The sequence below is a fragment of the Chenopodium album genome, chromosome 23 (assembly GCF_948465745.1).
Source record: "Chenopodium album chromosome 23, dcCheAlbu1.1, whole genome shotgun sequence".
NCBI classification, from domain to species: Eukaryota; Viridiplantae; Streptophyta; class Magnoliopsida; order Caryophyllales; family Amaranthaceae; genus Chenopodium; species Chenopodium album.
Genome location: NC_137856.1, coordinates 19,475,163 through 19,496,227, shown reverse-complemented (window position 1 = coordinate 19,496,227; position 21,065 = coordinate 19,475,163). Strand labels below are relative to the sequence as shown.

The window sequence follows — 21,065 nt, the reverse complement described above, 5'->3', positions numbered from 1 at the left end:
GTCCTAGGCTTTAAAGGGCCGTGGGCATCTAAGGACGGGACCCCTTAGATGGGATCACCCTCCTTACACATAGTGGCCATCATTATGCACTTGACATCCCGATCGGCCACTTGCCATTGGTTAACTGCGGCCTGAGTCACTTCCGCAATAGGAGCATCGGGAATTTCCTTATAAAGGACATACACTTTCTGTTCTTGCATAAGAACAATGCACAAATTTCTTTGCCAATCAAGAAAATTTGACCCACTGAATTTCACCTTGTCAAGAATTGAGCGTAATGAAAACTAGTTGTTTAAGTTGTTTGAAGACATGATAAGTGACTATTATGTCACTTTTAGGGTGTTTATTGAGTCGTTTTCCGGCAATTTAGCGCATTTTGTCCTTTATTTCTATTATTTGCTTATTCTCGTCTTTTATCTTTATTTTGAGTTTTTTTTTGTAGTTTTTAATAGTTTTTAGCTTATTTTCTTAATTAATTTAATTTATCTTATTTTCTATGTTTTTATTTTTAGTTTTTAGTTCTTGTTAGTTAATAAGTTCCTAGTTTTTCTCATTTTCTTATTTTATTTTACTTTCATATTTGTTTTCTTTATTTTATTTAATTTCTTTTGATTTTATTTTTAAGTTTATTTTATTTGATTTGATTTTATTTTTATTTTATTTTATTTTGTCTTTTGATTTTATTTTTAAGTTTATTTTATTTGATTTTATCTTATTTTTATTTTATTTGATTTGATTTTATTTTATTTTACCCTAGATTAGATTAGAGTAGTTTTAGTTCTTTTATTTTCTCTCTCTTAGGGTTAGATTAGGAGTTTCTCTCTCTAGTTTAGGAGTAGTTTAGAGAGAGAAAGCTAGGATTTTTCATGGAGTTTTTGGGATTTTGAAGAAGCATTTTGTGGATTTTTCTTCTCAATTATTCAATGAGTCTTCCTAACTTTCTCTCACCTTTATTGCTTTCATTTATTATTGTTTTTGCTTATTTATTTGTTTATTTGAGTAGATTAATTAGTTTAATTGTTTGATTCTTGCTTTTATTCTTGTTTTACCTTGTTTTCCATGCTTTTGTTCATCATGTTATCTTAGATTTTGTTCTAGGGAAATGGTTGAAGGTTATGTTAATAAATTGAATGATTGATTGTGATTAGTATGGAATTGTTTCTTGATTATTGTGTATGGATGATGCTTTTATGGATTAGAATCTTTCTAGCTAATTAATTCTATGTTCTTAATTGTGCTTTCAATCGATTCTGCGAGAGTGAGTTGGTTGAGAGCCCTAATTTCTTCCATACCTTTGCTAGGATAGTTTCACGAGAGTGAATTAGTTTAGTAGGATAATTAACATGCTTAATTGTGCGAGAGTGAGTTAAATGTGTTGATTGTTCCTAATCGAGGTCATTTTCATCTAATTGTTTGATGTTGTTGAATGCATTGATGTAATTGGATTCCACTTTCCCTAGTTTTAGTTGTTTGTTCTTAGTTGTGTTTATTTTAACCTCTCTCTATCTCACAAGCTTTCCTAGTAGTCTAATTAGCATAGATTGATACACTTAGTCCTTTTGGGTTCGACCCTTTACTTACCCCTATACTCGTATTAGGGTAGTTTAGGTTTTATAAATTTCTAATTTGATTAGGATTAGTAGACCAACGACCTATCTAACCTGCGATCAAGACATGATTCTACAATTGAAAGAATTTGAAATGAAAAACCATTCATAATACTTAAATAAGATTGAAATTAATTCATGCATATTTCAAACTTATTTAATGTCTTATTTACATATGTAAAATGTCTCCGTTTTGTGATAATAAGGTGATTTCAAGATCCAAGTGATCAACGAGTAGTTAGGCATGCTTTAGCTTGTCCTAACACTTGTTACTCCAAGGTAAGCATTTCTTTGCTAATAGCTCCAAGCCATTCTTAGTTAGATCATTGTAGCATCTAATGCATACTTGACGATATATCTCATTTGCCACGATATGTGAGGACTCCTCACTCACACCGATGAGTTTAACCCAAACCAACATGCACACCCGGTGTGCCTTACGTTCCTTAGAGAGATGGGGATGCCTTGCTTTGGCGTAGCCCATCACCACCTTCGTTCTGTAAGTATGTGTTGTTTGGAAAAGCATGTTTTACTCAATATTCTTAGGGACCTAGGGTTTCTATGTTGGTTGATTTAAGTGAACTTAACTAACCATCACAACATAATGAAATCCTAAACATGCATCAAACATATCATTCACATATCAATACAAGCATAAATATATATATAAACGATGATTATTTGATGCATTTAGCAACTAGCTTGACCCCTTGAGTTCTTCAAGTCTTCAAAAGGTCTTCTTTTGCTACTTCATGGCTTTCTTTTTCCAAGAACCTCTGTCTTTAAGACTTTGATGAGTGTCATTTATGGCACTCATTTTGATTCTCTTAAGGATTAATTTTATGCTTTATCATAGTTATTTTCCTTAGTTTTCCTTTAGTTTTATTCTTTATTCTCTTAGTTTGCATTTCTTTGGTTGATTTTATATTTTTATGCATTTCTTGGTTTATTTTTCCTTTTTCTCTTTTATTTGCTTGTTTTCGTTTATTTTTCAGGTTGAGATCGTGATCCAAGGATTCCTGAGTCTCCTTCCCTCATTTCACATCATTTTGGATGTCTCTTGCTTGCCATTTGGGGCTCAAGTTTTTCACGTTTATAAGGTGGTACATTCATGCGGTGGGGGCACCATTTTTAGTGTTGAACCCACCGTGTAGGCCATTTCAAGACTGCATACCTTCGTGTACATCAATATCACTAAGTGGAGCGCACGGGGATGATCAACATCGAAGAAGAGGAAGAAGTGCCCTGCGCCCAGGCTCGGGCGCACGCGACCAAGGCGCGGCTGCACAGCCTGGTGGCGCGCGCGCCTCCAAGGGTCTTTGTTCCGTACCCGTATTTGAGCGGTCGCACTTCTTCCATGCACTGGGCGCGCCTTTCCGACTCTTTTTGGGACGATCTAACCGATTTCTCCTAGTTAGTTTTACTATATATATATTTTCCTTCTATTTTTAGAGAGAGAAGTTTTAGAAAGTTGTAGTTGGATAATTAGAAGATAATTTTAGAGAGAGAAAGAGTAGAAATATAGAGAGAGAAACCCTTTATTTGATGATTGAAGATTGATGATTCTAGCAATTTCTACTTTGATTTGAAGCAAGTTTGTAAGGATTTCTTTACTTTAATGCAATATTTAGTTCTTGAATTCATTAGCTTGTTAATTGTTCAAGTTAGATTGAATTTCGATTGATTTTAGTTTGATTAAAATGTTGATGATGAATTTGTTGATTAGCTTAGTTTTGATCTTAATTTCCTTGGATTTTGAGTAGTTTATTTGCTTGGGTGATGGTGAAGCATATATAAGTAATGGATTGATGTTAATTGGGGGAATTTGATGGGGTTGATGATGTGATTAAATTGGTTAATTGATTATGTGCATGTGTGCTATTGATTGAAGAGTATGCACTAGATTGCATTGTAGGTTCACATTGATACGGACCATTAATTTGTGTCCTACATTTGTCGATTGAGTTGGTTTGTGAGGTTTCTAGTTAGAGTATCTCATAGTTGACGCTAGTTTGACCTCTAGGAGATTAACCTATCACACTCTTTTAATTGCATGATTGATTTTCCCTCGCATCACTCGACTTAGTCAATTCCAATCCCCATTAGCTATTTCCATTGCAAGTATATGTGGATCTTAAACCCTAGTGCTTGATTATCTTGATTTCTACTTATCGTTTAGTTGTTTAGATCATACACACACCTTACCCTTTGATTTCAAAATAACTTGACTTAGGCAAAGGTAATTAGCTCCTATTTCTTTGTGGTTCGACCCTCGATTACCATTATACTTGTATAATGGTGTTTTGAGCGATTATAAATTTGTTTGGTCTAGAGATAGGTTAGTTTCAACGATCTAGCCTACACCCCACGTCAAAAATGGCACCATTGCTGGGGAATGGCGTAGATGATTGCTTTTGTTGTTGAGTCTATTTCACCTTATTTGCAAAAATATAAAAAGATTTTCTTCTTTAGGTTACACTTGTAGCCGTGTTACTAATAGTTTCATTGAGTTTTGTATGCATAGAGCACGTGGACGTTCCCTTGTACCTTTTGATCTGGAAATCGAGAGGACACTTTCAAGGAGAAGGATTGCTAGTAGGTCTTTGAGCACAAGTTCTTCAAGTAAAGCAGAAGAAGAAGAACAAAGCATGGGAGAAAATCCGAGAATAGCATAGAAGGAATTGGGAATTCCCAGCGCATATAGGTTTGAAAGATGGATTGCATTGCCAACAACACCAACGAACGACTTTGAAATAAGACTGGTCATGATCACTTTGATCAAAAGGAGACAATTTAGTGGGGCTAAGATTGAGAGTCCTCTAAACCATCTCAAAGAGTTCGAGAAGTATTGTAACCTTATCAAAGTTAATGGAGTTTCTCAAGAGTTTATCCGGCTCAAGTTGTTCCCCTTCTCTCTCATAGGTCGAGCCTTGGAATGTTGGACAAGGAGGTTAAGCCAAATTCTCAAAGAACATGGGATGAAGTTACCAAGGAATTCTTGTCTAGATTCTACCCCCAAAAGAAAACGCCGGAGGCAAGGACTTTGATCCAAAGTTTCAAGCAAAAACCTAGTGAGACCTTGTATGAAGCTTGGGAGAGATATAAGGATATCAAAGAGAATGTCCCCATCATGGCATCCCAACCTATCCAATCATTCAAATTTTCTATGGAGGGTTGAGTCCTCAAGGCAAATCGTGTCTTGATGCGGGAGCCGGAAGGCCAATCTTGAACAAAACCGAAGAAGAGGTTGTGGACGTTATAGAAGATGTGGTGAGCCATTATATGGATTGGCAAGAAGGAGAAGGAGATTCTTCGAGCAACAATGGATCAAGGGTTTATTCGGTTGATCACCTTAAAGCCATCAACAATCTATCCTCTGAAATTGCAAGTTTGGGAAAGGAGATGACAACAATCAAGGCAGACGGGCGTTGAAACGGTAGGTCGTTGGGCTACCTTCCCCACCCAATCAAACAATATTTGTAAACTCAACAAACCCCTATATGAGTATAGTAGTAAGTCGAGGTCGAACCCAAGGGAATGGTAATTGAAAGTCTATTGCCTAACGCTAAGCTATTCCGAAGTCTAGAGCGGGGTTTATAGCTAGAACTAAAGCTAGAGCTAATAATGCAAATGAACTTGTATGGAATCAAAGGTAATAGGCACTAGGGAATGGATCCACATGTAATTGTAATATAGAAGGATAATTGGGGAGGTCAAACCAACTAAGTCAATCGATGTGAGGGAAGATCAAACATGCATCCAAAAGAGCATATCAAGCTATTCTCCAAGAGGTCTAACTAGCGTCAACTACGATAAACTCTAACTAGGAAACATCACAAGATACCTCAATCGTGAAAATGCAAGTCACAAATCAATGGTCTGTATCAATGTGAGCTTACAATGCAATCTAGTGCAACAATCAAAGATGGCCAAACTTCAATCAATCACACACATGCACATGAATCATCAACCAAGTTTAATCACATCATCAACTCCATTAATTATCCCCAATTACTCTAATCCATTACTCATACATGCTTCACCATTACCCTAGCAAGTAAACTACTCACTAGCCATAGAAATTAAGATCAAAACAACATTAATCAATAATTTCATCATCAACATATTAGAAATCTAAAGATCAAAGCAAAAATCAATTAAACTTCAATCAAACTTCAATCAAACATCAAACAATCAACAATCATATGAAAAACAAATGAAATCAACTAAAATCAAACTTATATTGAAATCAAAGATGAGTAATCCTTACAAAACTTGATCAAAGATCAATTACAATGAAGAAATCTTGAATCATCAACAATACACCATGAATTTCTCTCTCTTCAAACTTGAGTTTCTCTCTCTAAAATTCTAATAAAAAACCAAGCAAATGAAATTTAATGTAAAACTTAACCAAAAATAGAAGGAAATAACTATATATACAAGGGAGAAGTCGGTTATGTCGTCCAAAAATAGACCCACGCCGGTGCGGTCGCACATAGGAGAGAGAAAGGGGTGCACGGGCACATACCCATGTGGGTGCGCCCGCACGCGCCACCTGTGCGGCCGCACATCAGCCTTGTGCGCCCGCACCTACATGGGTATGAACCCCTCCCTTCTTCATCCTAGCTCATCCGGTGCACACGACCTTTGGTGATGATTATGAGGAACGAAGTAGACAGCAAGTTTTTGGCAATTTTGGTGGGCACAAGGCATAAATGGTGTCCACACCACTTGTGTGTACCGGTCTTGAAACTTGCTCTTCGAGTTCCTCTTGACTTGAAGCTCAATGCGCTAGCACAAGGCATCAAAAGCAATGATAACCGTTGAAGGGAAGCTCGGGAATCCTTGGACAATTGACCATAACCTGCAAACAAAAGAAAAGAAGCAAATAATAGAGAAAAACAACAAATAAACGAGAAAATGCACAAAATAAAGAAACTAACTACGAAGCACAAAATGAAGAAATAAAGAGCCAAACTAAAAAAAAAACTAAAGAAAAGAGCTATAAAATGAAATGAAATTCATCCAAAAAGAGATCAAATGAGTGCCATAAATGTCACTCATCAAAGGCCAAGCTTGAGAGTGCAACTTCCAATGCACAAGGTCATCCCTCCCACATTAAAGGGAGAGGTACATCTTCTAACTCTACTCCTCCTTCTACTTCTAATAATATGCCCAATGGATGCCTATTTTGTGATGTTTGTGGGTCTTATGACCATGATGCTTCGAATTGTTCAAATGGGTTTGAAAGTGTTGATGATGTTGAGAGTAGTGAATGTGAACATGTGAATTTTGTCTCAAATAATAATAATGGTCAACGATTTGATGGAAAAAGGAACTTTGGGAATAAAAATCCTCATCAACAAGGTGGATTTGATAACTACTACAATGGTAATTATAGGAACCAAGGAAACCAAGGTTTTAGAGGCAACTATAATAATCAAGGTTATGGTAATCAAAACCAAGGCCAAGGTTATGGAAATCAAACCCAATCTCAAGGCCTTGGTTGCCAAAACCAAAATTTTGGCAACAATCAAAATCGAGGTAATTAGAACAATCAAAGTAGGGAGAATTTTCAAAACAATCAAAGGGGACCCCCACCCATTTCAAACCTATTCTCAACCCTTATAGTCCAAGTCCAATTTAGAAGAGATAATTGAAAACCAAACAAAAATCTTGAACACTTATATGGCGGTGAGCGATAAAAAATTTAATGAGATAATGACACATAACAAAATGCTTGAGACACAAATCACTTAACTAGCAAACACCTTGAAAGATTGTGCAAGTCCTTCTTCATTGCCTTCTCAAGGAGTTGATCCTAAGAAACCCGTTTATTCCATTACCACAAGGAGTGAAAGATTGCTTGAAGAGAGAGTTTCTAGGAATTGTGAGGAGGATAAGAAGAAGAGTATTTCAAGTTAGCAAAAAGAGGAAGATGTGTCAAAATATGTGAGAAAAGAGGAAAGCCATGAGAAAAAGAAGAGTATTGAGAGAATACAAGAGGAAGTGAGAGAACCCGACCTTCCATACCCCCAAAATTTTATGAGGAACAAGTTGGATGAACAATTTGGGAGCTTCCTTGACATGTTGAAGGAGGTCCATCTTTCAATCCCTCATACCGAAGCCATGACCCAAATGCCTAGAAATTCCAAATGCCTTAAGGATATCTTGAGTGGCAAGAGAGAGTGTAATGAGATAGATTCGATAGAGCTTGGTGAGTGTTGTAGTGCTTTGATTCACAATGACCTACCCAAGAAGATGAAAGATCTAGGTAATTTATCCATTCCTTGAAAAATTAAGAGTAAGTTGTTTGAAAATGCTTTTTGTGACTTAGGTGCTAGTGTTAGCATTATGCCTTTCTCGGTCTTCAAGAAGCTTAAGCTAGGAGAACTTCTTCCTACCAACATGACTTTGCAATTTGCCGATTGATCCATTAAGTTTCCAAAAGGAAGAGTTGAGGATGTTCCCCTAAAGATAGGTTGTTTCACAATTCCCGTTGATTTCATTGTGCTTGAAATAGAAGAAGATGACCAAATTCCTATTATCTTAGGGAGACCGTTCTTAGCTACTTCGGGAGCTTTGATTGATGTTAAGGGAGGCCGTATCACTTTGAGAGTTGGTAACAAGAAAGAGAGCTTTGAGCTAAAATCGATGAATGAGTCCTTATCCCTTGTGAAAGGAATCAAGAGTGATGATTCCCTTCGTTTATTTGATAATGTGTATGTGATTGATTCTTCATCTAACAATGTTCATGAGATTTTTGATGATGTGCTTGTGAATTTTGATTGCATGAAAGTTAGTGAAGATAAGAAGGAGCTTTCAAATGCTAAGGACGAAGAGGTAATTGACATTCCAGGTTGGTTTGAGCTTTGTCCTCAAGGTGAGGGTGATTCCATGGAAGTGGATGGTGAGAAACCGTCTACGAAAAGAAACAAAGCTAAGAAGAAGGCAAGAGCTTCTAGAATAAAGAGAATGAAATTGAAGTTGAAGAATGAGATGGTTGTTTTTGAGATTCAAGCAAGTGAGGTTTCATCAAGCAATAATGTGAAGTTTCTCATGAATGAAGAGGAATATGTGCCTTCCACCACTTTGAAGAAGGTGGTTTCCTTTGACCCTCCATGATTTGGAGGAATAGTCGAGCTTAGGACCATAAGCAAGCGCTTCCCGGGTGACAACCCGGAGATTTCTAACCTTTTCTTTTGATTTCTTTTCCTTAATTTTCTTTCTTTTATTTTCTTTTCTTTCACTTGTTTTTCCTTTGGATTTATAGGTTGAATTCTTGGAGTTGGATTAATTTAAGTTAAGCATGAGCAATGGAAAGGTGTTTCACGGTTTTTGGTGTGATTTTAATCAATTTTATCAAATTTTGAGGTAAAAGGGTAAGAAATTTAGTGAGGTAAGATAGGAAAATTTGTGCTTAAATGTGAAGAAAGTTTGCACTTGGTAGGTTCATTGTGGTGCTATCATTATTTTGGGATATTGAACCCACTGTCAACTTGATTTTAAATTTCCACTTTTGGTGGGTTCAATAGCCCCGGGATGATAATCATCGATGAAGGCCACACATAAACGCACCAAGAACAAGGCTTGTGGAGCAGAGATGGCGCGGCCGCGCACGACCCTAGCGCGGGTGCGCTGCCTGGTCGCGCGGCCGCGCAGCCCAGCAGTGCCCCCTTATTACTTCTTTCTTATTTCTTCTTTCCTCATTCCCTCATCTTATCATTTCACGAAGCAACCCCTTCACCCTCACCTCCAATGCCGCACCATACCCTCACTCCCTCTCATCAATTTTCACTCATAATCCTCCATTTTTCCATCAAATTTCATCAAAATCTATTGAAATTCTTCCAAATTTAGCAAATTTATACTACAATTCACCCATATCAACCACCATTTTTCTCTCCTCCATTGGTGAAGCTTATTTGGGGCTTTTCTTGTGGGTGGCAGTTGGTGGCTCTAACTTGCTTCTTGTATGGTGTAATCATCTTTCCTTACTCTTAATTGCTTTATTATACCATAAATTTGCTTGTTTTAAGAAGTTCATGGTAGTAGTATGTATTTTGGTATTTTGATGATTGAAATTGGATTTTGGTTGGTTATTTGTGTTGTTTGATGGTTGATTGTGTTGTTTGTTTATGGGATGAAGAACGGTAGGTCGTTGGGCTACCACCCCACCCAATCAAACAAAATTTGTAAGTCAACTAACCCCGATTTAGTGTAGTGGTAAGTCAAGGTCGAACCCAAGGGAATGGAGGTCGAATGTATATTGCCTAGGTCAAGCTATTCCGAAGTCAAGTAAAGGGGTTTATGAAGGAAACTAGAGCTAGAGCTAAATGATGCAAGAATTTGTATGAAATCAATCTAAAAGACACTAGGGCAATGGATCCACATGTAATTGTAATGTAAAATGGTAATTTGGGAGGTCAAACCGATTAAGTCAAGTGATATGAAGGAAGATCAATCATGTATCCAAAAGAGCATACCAAGATGGTTCTCCTAGAGGTCTAACTAGCGTCAACTACGCTAAACATTACCTAGGAAACGTCACAAGGCACCTCAATCGTGAAATTGCAAGTTACTAATCAATGGTCCGTATCATAGCAAGCTCACAATGCAATCTAGTGCAATAATCAAAGATGGCCAAACTTCAATCAATCACACACATGCACATGAATTATCAACCAAATTTAATCATATCATCAACTCCATCAATTATCCCCAAATTACTCTAATCCATCACTCAAACAAGCTTCACCATTTCCCTAGCTAGAAAACTACTCACTAGATATGGAAATCAAGATCAAAACTACACTAATCATCAATTTCATCATCAACATATTTGAAATCAAAGATCAAATCAACAATCAATCATAAATCAATAAAACTTCAATCAATCATCAAACAAACTTCAATCAATCAACAATAACATGGAAAACAAATGAAATCAACTAAAATCAAACTTGTATTGAAATCAAGAAGAAGATCCTTACAAGACTTTGATCTAAAGATCAATTACAATGAAGAATTCTTGAATAATCACCAAAAACCATGAGTCTCTCTCTCTTCAATCCGTGAGTTTCTCTCTCTAAAATTCTAATCAAAAACTAACTATATGAATTCTAATCTAAAACTTCCTCCCCAAAAATAGAAAGAAATAACTATATACACAAAGAGGAGGTCTGTATTCACGCCCAAAAATAGACCCACGTCGGTGCGGGCGCTTGGAGGAGAGAGAGTGGTGCGCACGGGAACACACCCAGAAAGGTGCGCCCGCACCCGACCAATGTGCGGCCGCACACTCCCTAAGTGCGCCCGCACCAAACTGGGTATTTCCCCCTACTTCTCTTCGTCCTAACTCAAGTGGTGCACACATCCTAGATGATGATGATGGAGGACAAGGTAGGAAGAAACTTTCTTGGAAATCTTGAAGAGTATAAGCCATGAGAAAGGCATATACAAGGCCTTGAAGCATGCCCCTTGGATCCACCTTTGACTTGAAACTTCTTGCACAAGCTTTAGGCATGAAAACAATGAAAGATCTTAGAGAGGAAGCTCGGGAATTCTTGGACAATCAATCACAACCCACAAACAAATGATAAGAAGCAAGTAAAAGAGAAAAATAACAAGTAAACTAGAAAATGCATAAAATAGAGAAACTAACTACAAAAAGCATAAAATGAAGAAAACTAAAATAAAACTAAGGAAAACTAAAGAAAAGAGTGATAAAATGAGATAGAATTCATCCAAAAAGGGACCAAATGAGTGCCATAAATGTCACTCATCATTTGTTGATTGTGTAGCTGATTTGGCAAGTTTGTTGTGGTTTGGTGAAATTGAATTTTGGTAGTATGGTTGCTTGATCATTGGTTTGGTGGATATAGTTGATAATATTATTGTGTTGGTGATTGATTTTGGGAAGAATTTGTTGTATGGTGTTGGAATGTGGTGATTGAAAAGGTTGATTTGCTTGATTCTGGATAGTAAGGAGTTGTTTGTGGCATTGGTTAAGAGTGTATTCTTGGAAGTTGGATTGCTCGTTTGTTCTTTTGTGGTGATCGTGGTTGCTTGTGTTTGAATTTTGAAGTTGATCACCTCAAAATAGCTAGCCATGTCTAAAACCATCAAGAACCTCCTAAAGAAACGAATAACCAACGTCGCCATAAATGATGCCGCTCCTACTCCCTCTACCTCTCAACCTACCCAACCAGTCCTCTTCCTAAAACAAAAATCACGGACCCCATTCAAAAGACAAGATTCCACAAGCTACGAAAAACCCAATCCCTCAAATCCACTCGCCATTACTTTCGTTCGGATATGGAAAAGATGGGTATAGAGGAGGATTTAAGGGGGTTACATGCAAACCTCCGCATGGGTACATTCATTAGTCGTAGCTTCCGAACATATGAAGAGCCTACCTTTGAGTTTCTAGCTACGCTTGATCTTGTGGTCGTTGATGGTGGTCACTATCGGGTTCAGTTTCAAATTTTGAACCATCACTTTGATCATCCTTTGGAAGAGTTTAATGCGGCACTTGATTTTGATCCTAACTCAGAGATTTTGGACCCTGAGCTCTTTTTCAATGATGAATATAATCAAAATGCTTGGTGGAATGCCTTCTCGGGGGAAAACAATTTTAGGACTCGGTATGCCGGAATAAGCAAGGTCTACCAACCGTGTCTTCGGGTTCTCCATCGGCTCTTGGGCTATGCGGTATTTCCAAAGCAAGAATTAGGGAAGACGAGTCAATTAGAGCTCCGGATACTTGGTTGGCTTCTAGGGAAGAGCACCGAGGGCGATTGAACTTGGGGTACATCTTTGCTCGATATTGCCTTGTGTTACAAGATAGGGAGTCCGGGGAGATTCCTTGTGGTGGTATGGTCAAAAGGCTTGTGAACAACCTTAGGCTTACTCGATATTTGCCCTCTTGTACTCTGGTAGGGGATGCCGATTCCGTCTACCTCGACGTCAAGCAACTAAAACAAATTCAATTTTTGGCTAAGCATGACGATGAGAGGTGCTTGAGTGGCTTAGGGAAAACAAGCATTGGTGCTACCTCCCTAACCCTTCCTTGACTTCCCTTCACCGGGAAAATGTGCCCAACATTAGGTTTGTCACCATGAGTCATCGTCGCCCCTACTTTGACGATGACGAAGAGATGAAGAAGTGCAACAACATCAACAACAACAATTTCAACAACAATAACATCAACAACAACAAGAACCGCAACAACAACAACATCAACAACAACAACAAGAACCGCAACAACAACAACAACAAGATTAACATTACCAATTTGCCAATTCCAACTTGGATGCTCTTAGTGCCCAAATAAGGGGCATGAAAATCCGGTTGGAGGGCATGTATCATCAAGACTTTGAGACCCTTTACACTCAAATGAAGGGCATCTCGCAGATGCAACAAGGTATATTTTTCCATCAAAAACAAATTTATGATGCGGGAGTTAACCGGGGGGACATCATTCCTCCGGTTAACTACCCATATTTTCCACCCTAACAAGGTCATACCTTCTTACAGGGATGATGGGGTACCTACGTACCCATATTGGCAAGGACCTCCGGGGTCCATTACCGAGGCTCGCTCAAACCCCGATGAGCATGGTAACTACGATTACCGTGCTCCCGGCTGGAGCGATTATAGGGGTGATCCTAACTACCCCTATGTACACCCTGATCACCCATAACCGCTCGCTTTACCCTGAGCTATTTACAAGAAAACTTCAAGGGGCATTGTGGTTGGCCACTTGGTTTCACCGCAGGGTGGGAGCCTTATGATCCCCTATCCTTCGATTACCATGTTGGCCACAATGACCCCGATGGGGCCGGGTCGAGTGGTGGTGGTGATGATTCTTAGTTCCCTCATTTTTGTGCCTTTTGCCTCCATCCCTTATCTTATGTGTGCGTGCTTTGTATTGAAGGGATGTTGAGATGTATTTTTGATTAGCTTAGGGGAACTTTCCTTTTTTAGGGGTGTATCTCGGTAGCCAATTTTTTGTTGAGCTTACCATGCTTTCTTATGCCTTTTTGTGTGCTCGATCTCATTCTTAATCTCTTTTGGGTGTTGTTTGCTTTTCATGCCTATATCTACCATTCTTGATCTTGTTGTTGTGATGATCTCTCTTGATGAACCTTGTTGTTGATCCCTCAAATCCAAAACCCTTGAATCTAAATCCTATTGAATCCAAATTTTTGTAGTTTAGTTCTAGTTGTTAGTTTTATGAGTTGTTTTCTTTAGTTTGCTTTTTTGTAGTTTATTTCTTGATAGTTAGTTTAGTTTAGCTTATTTTTGCTTTCTAGTTTATTTCCTTTTTACTTTGCTTTCTTTTATTTTGTTTTGAAGTTACTAAACGTTTTCTTTCTTTATAATGCGATTTTCTTTTCTTGTTCTCACATGGCTTTGATGTTGATGTTATAGTTATTTGGAACTTCATAAGGTGGTTGGCTCTTTCTTTTACACCTTTTCTTTCTTGGATGCATAGAATAGGATTAGTTTTGGGAGAAGTTGAATGGTTTGAGGATGTATGCATATAACACCTAGAGTGTTTGGGATCTTTGGCGATGTTGCCATTTGATCACTTGTATGTTGATTGGGAATTATGTGTGTTGCTTGCATTTTTGCTCTTTTCTTTATTTCTCCTACTTTTCCTCTATCTTTGTCTCCATGTTTCCTTTACTTTTCTTTCTTTTCCTTTCCTTTTCTTTTCTTTTCTTTTCTTTTGCTTTTGGTTTAGGGTTAGTTTTTTTTAGGCCTTCTTTTTCATTTTTTTCTTTCTTTTATGAATTAGACTATTTACATTGAACTTTTGCTTTTGAATAATCACCTTCCTAGGTAGTAATGGTATGCATAGTTTGAGAATATGTTAGGTTGATTCTAGGATGGCGTATGCTAAGGTAGCATGTTTTAGAACTAGGAGGATTCTAAAACCAGATTTTACTTGTTTGTGGCATATTTGGTAGTTGCTGCCTATAGTTGATTTGCCACCAATAGTGAGTTTTTGCTACATCCGTGTGAGGTTCATAGTTTTCAAGCCTTCAACATTATTTGCATGAGCGGCATGGATCTTTGACTATTGCGGACCCAATCTAGAATATTGACTCATATTTCTTAAGACCGAGACCGAACCATCTAGGAATGACTAAGGCATATTTTCGGGGTGGTAATTTTTCTTTTCTAGGATAGTTTGTTTCTTTTTTCGGTTTTTAGGTTTACATTTGCCTACTTGCTAACCATTTGAGCCTTTTCCCTTGTTTTCAAGCCACATCTTTAGATTCTTGAGCCTTTTGTTTCTTTTTGTTCCAATTTTGGTTTTTGTGAAGCAAATGATCATATTTTAGAGACTGTGGTATATAAGTTTGGTTATTGGTTCGAAATGAAAGCAAGATTGTGTTTTGTATATATTTTGTGAACAATGGAAAGTGAATTAATGAAAAAGTCGTCCAAAGTTAAAAAAGGCAAGGACATTTTTATGCAAAGTTGAAAAAGTCGTCCATAGTTAAAAGAGGCGAGGACATTTGTTATGAAAAATAAAAAAAATGAAAAAAAAATGAGAAAATCCAAAAATAGTTTGACGTATTCTTTTCTCCTTCTAAGCATTGAGGACAATGCTCCATTTAAGCTTGGGGGAGAAGCGTTTACGCTTTTGTATATATATATATATATATATATATATATATATGTATATATATATATGTATATATATATGTATATATATATGTATATATGTATATATATGTGTGTGTGTGTGTGTGAGTATAGCTTTGAATAAGCTTGGGGGTGTTAGTTTGTTTTTGTTTGGTGATTGCTTGATTATGGTGTTGAGGATTGATCACCCTTTGCTGCACTATTAGGTATACCACCAAATTTTAAATTTTAGCCTACCCTCACCTTGTGCCCTTACATTACAACCTTGGGGAAAGACCTTTTGTCCTAGAGGTTGAGACGCTTTCCGGTGGAAGGAATTATGTGTTTTAGCCTAAGGGGAGGGGATGCATAATCAAGATGTCGAGTAGCCTAAAATTTCTCTTTTTTCTGTTCCTTCGAGGAATCATTGAGATGCTCACTAGAGGGAAATTAGAAACTAGTAGAGAGAACGCGGTAAGATTAAACGAGATGAAAGTTGAGTTTGATACCTAGTTCTCTATGCTTATATGAAATGTAAGAAGTACATTGATAATAAAACTATATACAACATTTATCTTTAAAATCTATCGTAACTCCGCTTACTCAGCATCATATGTGCTACAATAATACCTATTTGTCGCCTACATGGTGTAACACTTGGCGCAAAACTAAAATGTCAAGTGTCGTGTCTCGTGGTTTAGCTGCGAGACTGACTTTATTTATTAGTGATATGATATAGTAGATTTCAGAAAAGTTAATATAATGGGGTTATATTATATTTATAGTAAGGTTAATTTTAATAATATGTAACTTTCATTATATAATTAAAGAAATTTAACAATATAAATTGCACATCTAATATCATATCATATCATATCACTAATATATAAAGTCGTTCTCGCAGCCAAGCCACGAGACATCGACACTTGGCATTCCAGTTTTTTGCCAAGTGTCGTGCCACGTAAGAGTTATATAAGTATTATTGTGACACATATGATGCTAAGTAAGAGATTTTTGGATAGATTTTATAAGATAAAATAGTTGTATTGATGAGTGACATTTATGGCACTCATTTGATCTCTTTTTGGATGAATTTCATTTCATTTTATTACTCTTTTCTTTAGTTTTCCTTAGTTTTACTCTTAATTTCTTCATTTTATGCTTTTCTTAGTTAGTCTCTCTATTTTGTGCATTTTCTAGTTTACTTGTTATTTTTCCCTTTTATTTGCTTTTTCTCCTTTGTTTGTAGGTTGTGATTGATTGTCCAAGAATTCTCGAGCTTCCTTTCCATGGTTTTTCATTGCTTTTCATGCCTTATGCTTGTGCAAAGAGTTTCAAGTCAAGGGGGATCCGAGGAGCAAGCTTCAAGACCTTGGTTGTGCACTTTTCATGGCTTATGTTCATCAAAAATACTAAGGAAAGTTGCTGCCTACCTTGTCCTCCATCACCATCATCAAGGGTGTATGCACCTCATGAGCTAGGACGAAGAGAAGAGAGGAAATTTACCCAGGCAGGTGCGGGCGCACACGAGGGGTGTGCGGCCGCACATGTGCCGAGTGCGGCCGCACACCAGACGCGTGCGGGCGCACCCAGCTGGGTACGTTTCCCGTGCGCCTTTCTCTCTCCTACGTGCGACCGCACCGGCGTGGGGTCTATTTTTGGGTGTCAAAACCGACCTCCTCTTTGTATATATAGTTATTTCCTTCTATTTTTGGCTAGGATTTCATTAAGCAAATTAGATCTTAGTTTTTGATTAGAATTTTAGAGAGAGAAACTCAAGAATTGAAGAGAGAGAAACTCATGGTTTTTGATTGATTGTTCAAGAATTCTCCATTGTAATTGATCTTTTGATCAAGTTTGTAAGGATCTTTCATCTTTGATTTCAATATAAGTTTGTTTTTAGTTGATTTCATTTGTTTTTCTTAATATTGTTGATTGATCGAAGTGTTTGGAGTTTGATTGATTGTTGATTGATTGTTGATTGATTGTTAATTTGATCTTTGATTTCTAATATGTTGATGATGTAATTGATGATTAGTGTAGTTTTGATCTTAATTTCTATGGCTAGTGAGTAGTTTACTAGCTAGGGTAATGGTGAAGCATGTATGAGTGATGGATTAGAGTAATTTGGGGATAATTAATGGAGTTGATGATATGATTAAACTTGGTTGATGATTCATGTGCATGTGTATAATTGATTGAGGCTTGGCCATCTTTAATTGTTGCACTAGATTGCATTGTAAGCTTGCTATGATACGGACCATTGATTAGTAACTTGCAATTTCTCGATTGAGGTATCTTGTGACATTTCCTAGTTAGTGTTTAGCGTAGTTCGCGCTAGTTAGACCTCTAGGAGAAATAACTTGGTATGCTCTTTTGGATACATGTTTGATCCTCCATCATATCACTTGACTTAGTTGGTTTGACCTCCCGAATTACCCTTCTCTATTGCAGGTACATGTGGATCCATTCCCCTAGTGTCTTTTATATTTATTTTATACAAGTTCATTGCATTGATTAGCTCTAGCTCTAGTTCTTACCATAAACCCCGCATTTGACTCCGGAGTAGCTTGACATTAGGCAATATACATTCAATTTCCATTCCTTTGGGTTCGACCTCGACTTACTACTATACTTCCATAGGGGTTTGTTGAGTTATAAATATTGTTTGATTGGGTGGGGAGGTAGCCCAACGACCTACCGTTTCCGCACCCATCAAAATGGCGCCGTTGCCGGGGAATGGTGTCTTGAGTGAATATTGTTGTTGAGTCTATTCCACTTTATTTGCAAAATATAAAAAGATTTTACTCTTTAGGCTACACTTGTAGCCGTGCAACTAATATTTTCTTTGAGTTTTGTATGCATAGGTCCCGAGATCGTTCAATTGTTCCCTTTGATCCGGAGATTGAGAGAACTCTCTCAAGGAGGAGAGTAGCTAACAAGTCATTGGATTATAGTTCTTCAATCGAAGAAGAGATTGAACAAGAGCAAGTTATGGGGGAAAATCCGAGAGTTGCCTTGAAGGAACTAGGAGTGCCCGGTGCATATAGGTTTGAGAGCGGCATAGCTCCACCTACAACACCGGCAAACGACTTTGAAATTCGGCCGGCAATGATCACCTTAATTGAGAGGAGACAATATAGTGGGGCTAAGAATGAGAGCCCATTGAACCATCTTAAGGAGTTTGAAAAATATTGCAACACAATCAAGTTCAATGGAGTTTCTCAAGAGTTTATCCGCCTCAAGTTGTTCCCCTTCTCTCTCATAGGAAGATCATTGGAATGGCTAGATAAAGAAGTGAAGCCCAATTCATTGAGAACGTGGGATGATGTCACAAAAGCTTTCTTCTCCCGTTTCTATCCTCAAAAGAAGACGGCGGAGGCAAGAGCTTTAATTCAAGGGTTCAAGCAAAAGCCAAATGAAAGTCTCTATGAAGCATGGGAAAGATTCAAGGAGTATCAAAGAGAATGTCCTCACCACGGAATTCCAACATACCAAGTGATCCAAATCTTCTATGGTGGTTTGAGTCCTCAAGGCAAGTCATGCCTTGATAGAGGGGCCGATGGTCCTATCATGAACAAGACCGAAGAGGTTGTGGACATTATTGAGGATGTGGTGACCTATTATAGAGATTGGCAAGATGGGGAGAGAGATTCTTCAAGCAAGCAATCTTCATTGTATTCGGTGGACCATCTAAATGCGATCAACAATCTTTCCTCTCAAATGACAAACTTAGGAAAGGATGTGACCGCAATCAAAGCCAAGTTGGAGAGTGTTTCTTCCTCTTCTCAAGCTTCGAATCTTACCTCCCAATTTAAGGGGAGAGGTACTTCTTCTAACTCTCAAACCCCTCCCACTTCACATAATATGCCTATGGGTTGTTTGTTTTGTGATGCATGTGGATCATATGATCATGACTCTAGCAATTGCAATAATGAATGTGTTGATGAGTTTGATAACAATGAGTGTGAGCATGTGAATTATGTGTTAAACAACAATGTTCAAAGGTTTGATAATCAAAGAGGTCAATAGAATAGGAATTACCAAAACAAAGGCAATTTTGACAACTATAATCATGGTGGTGGTTATAGGAACCAAGGGAATCAAGGTTCTCGTGGTAACCATAATAACCAAGGTTATAGTGGCCAAAATCAAAGCCAAAATTATGGTAATCAAAAACAAAATTATGGTAATCAAAATCAAGGTTATGGAAATCATAACCAAGGTAGTGGTAACCATAATCAAGGTGGTGGTAACCATAATCAAGGTTATGGTCAAAATCAAAATAGGGGTACTTCGAACAATCAAGGAAGGGGCAATTTTCAAAACAATGCTCAAAGAGGTCCCCCACCCGGATTTGTTCCAAAGACTCAAGGTGAAAATTCCTATTCACAACCTTCTACACCAAGGACTAATTTGGAAGAATTGATTGATAATCAAACTAAGATCATTAACACCTACATGGCGGTTGGTGATAAGAAGTTCAATGAAATGATGACTCACAATAAGATGCTTGAGACTCAAATAACCCAACTAGCAAACACTCTCAAGGATTATGCTAGTCCTTCTTTTTTACCTTCCCAAGGAGTTGAACCAAAGAAACCCGTGTATTCTATTTCCACTAGTTGTGGGAGTGACCTTAGTGAGGGAGTTTCTTGTTCAATGGAGGGAGAAGATGAGAGGAGTGTTTTGGAGAATGAAGTTGAGAGGGTTGAGTCCAAGGAAGTCTATTGTGAGGATGAGTAAAAAGGAGAGAATGTTGTTGAAAAGATTTGTGAGGAAGAGAGATTTCCCGATTTACCTTACCCCCAAAAATTCCTAAGGTTTAAAATGGATGAGCAATTTGGGAAGTTCCTTGAAGTTCTTAAGGAAGTTCATGTTTCCACACCCTCTACCGAGCCAATTCCCGAAATGCCTAAGTACTCTAAGTTTCTTAGGGAAATTCTAGAGGAGAAGGAACATTGTAATGAGGGCAATTCGGTGGAAGGAGGGAAATGTTTTAGTGCTCTTGTCCATGGTGAGCTTCCGGAGAAAATGGAGGATCCGGGAAACTTTTCAATTCCTTGCAAAATCAAGAAAATGATGTTTGAGAATGCTCTATGTGATCTAGGGGCTAGTGTGAGTATCATGCCTTATTCGGTTTTCAAAAGACTTGATCTAGGTGAGCTTCAACCATCCAATATAACCCTTCAATTGGCCGATCGATCTATTAAGTTTTCCTAAGGGGAGAGTTGATGATGTCCCTCTTAAGATTGGAGAGTTTATTTTTCCCGTAGATTTTGTGGTTTTGGAGATTGAGGAAGATGAACATATTCCTATCATCTTAGGGAGACCTTTCTTAGCTACCTCGGGAGCTTTGATAGATGTGAAAGGAGGCCGCATTACTTTGAGATGTGGTAAGCAAGAGGAGAGTTTTAAGTTGAAACCAATGCATGAGTCTCAATCTTTTGTGCAAGATATAGCATGTGCTAGTCTTTCTCGTTCTATTGACAATGTATGCATGGTTGATTCTTCTACTAACAATGCTCTTGAGAATTTTACTGATGCTTTTGCAAGTTTTGATAGCATGAAGGTTAGTGAAGATGAAATTGTGATTCCCAAGCCAAAGGATGAGGAGGAAGTTGAGATTCCAAGTTGGTTTGAGCTTATTTCTCGAGAAGAAAAGAAAGTTTCTATGGTTGTGGATGTTGAAGTTCCGTCTACATTGAACAAAAAGCCGAAGAAGAAGGCTTGTGATTCAAAGAAGTTGAGAAAAAGAAAGAAGTTGAGAAAAGAGAAATGTGAATTTGAGAAGAATTCTATGGAGATTTCATC

General features: G+C 37.7%; 2 non-coding genes across 2 annotated transcripts; both read right to left on the bottom strand.

Annotated features, from left to right (window-relative positions):
• Positions 1-4,639: 4,639 nt before the first annotated feature.
• On the bottom strand, positions 4,640-4,744 carry LOC145609788 (small nucleolar RNA R71). Its single transcript, XR_014106081.1, has one exon. It is a non-coding gene; the product is annotated as a small nucleolar RNA R71 (small nucleolar RNA).
• A 13,886-nt stretch (positions 4,745-18,630) lies between these two features.
• On the bottom strand, positions 18,631-18,736 carry LOC145609918 (small nucleolar RNA R71). The gene has a single exon (XR_014106185.1). It is a non-coding gene; the product is annotated as a small nucleolar RNA R71 (small nucleolar RNA).
• Positions 18,737-21,065: the final 2,329 nt, after the last annotated feature.